Raw genomic sequence first — 3,570 nt, 5'->3', positions numbered from 1 at the left:
GTGACGGACCACACAAAGGTAATCACAGTGCAGCCTGCAAAATAGTGGAGGGTAGCAGCTCTGCCCTCAAGCCTCTCCAGTCCTCACCCCTTGAGGAAGCCCACCCCCTTAAGAAATAAATGTGTCTCTCTGTGCTGACTCGATGCCATTAGCTGCCCACTCATCAGACTTTTTTGTGCCAACTCCATCTTCCCCAGGTAATCTGCTTATGGTTTGCATTTTCTAAATGTGGGTCAGTCACAGAGAAGAAGAAAAAAAAAAAAAAAGATTGTGGAGCCAGAATTTCTCCATTTCTTCTGGCAGCAACATTTCTCAAAAAAAAAATGAATTAAGTTGGTGTTCTTGGGTTGATACATAAATCTGGTAAGTTTGATTAATGTGAATCTGACCCACAGCAGACAGCATGATAGACTGAATCAGGGTCCAACCCAGCCTGACCACCACTATCCCCAATAGAAAGAACAGCTGATTTCCGTGTCCAATTTTTTGTGTGCACATGTTTTCAGTTCCTTTGGATATATACCTAGGAGTAGAACTGTTGGATCAAATAGTAACTCTATGTTTTTTATTTTTATTTTTTTTGCAGTACTGAGGATTGAAGCCAGCACCTAGATCTTGCACTCTGCCGCTTGAGCTACACCCCAGCACTTTTCGTTTTTACTTTGAAATAGGATCCTGTTAACTTTGTCCAGGCTGGCCTGAAACTTACCATCCTCCTGCCTCAACCTTCTGAGTAGCTGGGATTTCAGGTATGCACCACCACTAACAAGCTTCTATGTTAAATTTTTGAGGAACTACCAGACTGTATCCCAAAGTGGGTGAACCATTTTACGTAACAAATGGCTTCATATATGGGCTTCAGTTTCTCCTTACCATCACCAACACTTGTTGTTGGTGATGTGTTTGGGAGAGCAATAGGGTGCACCATTCCTGGAAGTACTGTAATATCAGGTCAATATGTAAAGTTGACAGAGCAAACTCCTATTCCATCTACTTGCTCCAAAAATTAACATTTAACATACCATCTTCAGACAGAGGACATACCATATGTTAAGCTGATTAGAACAAATACTGGATCTTAGCCAAAAGGCTGAGAAGTGATTTTATCTGTCTTTTAATTATAATTATCCCTGTAGGTATGAAGTGATACCTCATTGTGGTTTTCATTTGCATTATCCTGTTGGCTAATGATGGTGAAGCATGTTTTCATGTGCTTATTTGTCTTTTATATAGCTATACTATATATATATATATATATATATTTATTTATGTATCCATTCAGATCTTTTGCCTATTCTTTAATTGAGTTGTCTTGTTAGGCAAGCACTCTACCACTGAGTTACATCCCAGTCCAGGTTCTTTTTATTATTGATTCTTTATGTATTCTTTACATATTCTAGATAACAGTCCCATATTAGATATATAATTTGTAAACCTTTTCTCCCATCTTGGATTGTCTTTTCACTTTTTTTAGAATCCTCTTAAGCAAAAATGCTTTTAATTGTGATAAAGTCCAATCTACCTATTTTTAATCTGGTGTTATACCTAGAAGCTGTTACCAAATTCAACATGACAAAAATTTACCTTCATGTGCTTTCCTAAGAATTTTATTGTTTTAACTCTTATATTTAGGTCTATAATCCATTTTGAGCCAATTTTTATTTATGATGTAAAATAGGTATACAACTGGGCGGAGGAAGTGGCTTTGACAGCTATATCTGGTTCCCAATCTCTTCCTCACTATGGTTTGTTGCTGTTGTTTTTCTTTCTTTTTTTTTTTTTTGATGGGACTGGGGTTTGGACTCAGGGCTTCATGATTGCTTTCTCTGCTTCTTGTATGCCATGAAGTGAACAGCCTTCCTCCCACATGCCCCCACTACCATGATCTTCTACCTCATCACAGGCCCCAAATCAATGGAGTCAAGGACTATAGGTTCAAACCTCTGAAACCATGAGTTAAGTTTATTTCTGTCAGGTATATTGTCACAGTAATGAGAAAAGTTACTAATATACTATCCTTATACCATTATCACATTGACTTACTTACTCTTGAATTTATTAAGTTTTGTAATCAGGAAATGTGAGTCCTCCAATTTCCAGAGTCCTCTTTCTTATTTTTCAAGATTGTTTTGGCTGTTCTGGGCTCCTTGATTTTTCATATGAATTTCAGGGTCAATTTCTGCAAAGAAGCCAGCCAAAATTCTAGCAGGAATTGCACTGAATCTATAGATCAATTTGGGAAGTATTGCCATTTTAATAATATTAAGTCTTTCAATCAATGAACGTAAGATGTCTTTTCATTCATTTAAATCTTTTAAATTTTAACAATATTTTATAGATTTAAGAGACTACTTTGCACTTGTTTTTATATTTATTTTCAGGCACTTTTGCTACTATAAATTGTTTTATTTCATTTTCAGATTTTTCATTGCAAGTGTATAGTAATGGATATTTATATGAATCTTGAATCCAGTAACCATGTTGAACCATTTATTAATTTTAATAGTTTACCATACTTTTTGGACACTATATGATAACAGGAGAGGAAGCACTGTGAAGTTAGAAAAGCCTTCTCAACTCACCTCATTCCAAAAGCTCAGAGTAACTTATTTTGTATAAAAATTGGAGAATACAAAATAATGTCAAATTCTACCCAAAATGTGTACAAGAGAACAAGAAGATAAAAAGTACAATAAGACCTCACAGACGATAAGCAAAACTAGATCAAATGTTTCAAATCATAAGAAGGGGTGTGGGGTGGCAGAACATGTGCCTAGTGCAAGCACGGCCCTGAGTTCAATCCCAAGCACAGCAAAAAAAAAAAAAAAGGAAAAATTAATCATTTTAAGAATCAGAATTAGAAAATCTTAGAAGTGAAATGACAGAAGTCAGGACAGATTTAGAAATGCAAGCAAAAAGTCATTTCGGATATGAAGAGCAAATCAGAAGAAATACACAAGTGAGCCAGGTGATGCCTCAGAGAAATACAACGTGAGAAGAAACATTTAACTCAAAAAGAAATGAGGGCTGGGGATGTAGCTCAAGTGGTAACTGCGTAACAAACACAAGGCCCAGAGTTCAAAATCCCAGTACCACCAAAAATATAAAAGGAAAAAAAAAAAAGAAAGTTTGGCATGGTGGTAGACACCTGTAATCTAGCACTTTCAAAGCTGAGGCAGGAGGATCAGGAGTTCAAGGCCAGCCTGGCTAGACAGACCCTGTCTTAACAAAACAGTGAATACATGTAAGGAACTCATGGGAAATGACAAGTACAGGAAATAGGCAAAGAAAATCCAACACATATATAATAGGAGCAAGGGACTAGAATGGAGACTAAAAACTAACTTAGGGAAACATCCCTGAAAATAAGAGGAAAGGAGAGGGGAGGGTGGAAAGAAAAGAAAAACGATACATTACTCAGGAAGAAGAAACCACGAAGTAATCTGAAAAGAGAAAGTTTATTACAACAATTACTAGAACTCTGAAGAACACTGGAAGGAATACTGGATAAATGGCAATGCCTCTATGCCAACAGATGAGACAAGAAGGCCAAGCAAAGGTCCCCAGCGC

At 36.7% G+C, this 3,570-nt stretch overlaps 1 non-coding gene across 1 annotated transcript; it reads right to left on the bottom strand.

Annotated features, from left to right (window-relative positions):
- Positions 1 to 914: 914 nt before the first annotated feature.
- LOC141422760 (U2 spliceosomal RNA) lies at positions 915 to 1,102 on the bottom strand. The gene has a single exon (XR_012447502.1). It is a non-coding gene; the product is annotated as a U2 spliceosomal RNA (small nuclear RNA).
- Between the last annotated feature and the right edge of the window lie 2,468 nt (positions 1,103 to 3,570).

Source organism: Castor canadensis, chromosome 4 (assembly GCF_047511655.1).
Source record: "Castor canadensis chromosome 4, mCasCan1.hap1v2, whole genome shotgun sequence".
Lineage (NCBI taxonomy): Eukaryota > Metazoa > Chordata > Mammalia > Rodentia > Castoridae > Castor > Castor canadensis.
This window is presented reverse-complemented; position numbering and strand designations above follow the sequence as displayed.